Raw genomic sequence first — 700 nt, 5'->3', positions numbered from 1 at the left:
TTCAGCATTACCTTTTACCGTTGTCTTATAAATCATTTGCTATTTTAAGAGTGTTAACCTGATATTTCTAGAAGAATTATTAGCCTTCGAATTTATTGTCATGATGGAAAGTAATGCATGATTAAAAGACTCATTTCAAAATGGTTTGATTTCATTAGAATAAACGTTACATACAGGCACATCATATAATAGCAACCCAAGGAGAGTCTGAGATTGACGTTCTTGGATTTAAATGAACTGAGGGAATGTCATGATTTTTATTTACTGTTTCCATATATGACTGTTTGGCCTAGTAGGTTTTGTTATTATTGTGCAGATTCATGGTAGTTACATGCAATGAAAAATGATTATTGTGAAGAATATTTCCTAAAACGTTATGTTTGGGATTAAATAATTTCCAACTCATTTCGAGAAATACGCCATTCTGATGACGTCAAACGCGCTTCTTTCCTTTCCTTTGCAGTTCTGCTACAACGACCACCAGTGTCCACCGGGCCAAAAATGTTGCAGAGACGCCTGTTCCCAAAGGAAAGTTTGTTTGGCCGTCTGAGTAGTGCTCCAGCGACTGCATGGCCGCATGAAACAAACTTAGAATCGACTGTTGGGGAACTGCGTGCTTGGCCATTTTATATCTTTCTTGTTTTTGCTGTTCGTTCGTTTCTTTATCATTTTCCCTGTGGACGCCACCAAGATCTTTCTT

This window comes from Penaeus monodon, chromosome 34 (genome assembly GCF_015228065.2).
Source record: "Penaeus monodon isolate SGIC_2016 chromosome 34, NSTDA_Pmon_1, whole genome shotgun sequence".
Lineage (NCBI taxonomy): Eukaryota > Metazoa > Arthropoda > Malacostraca > Decapoda > Penaeidae > Penaeus > Penaeus monodon.
This window is presented reverse-complemented; position numbering follows the sequence as displayed.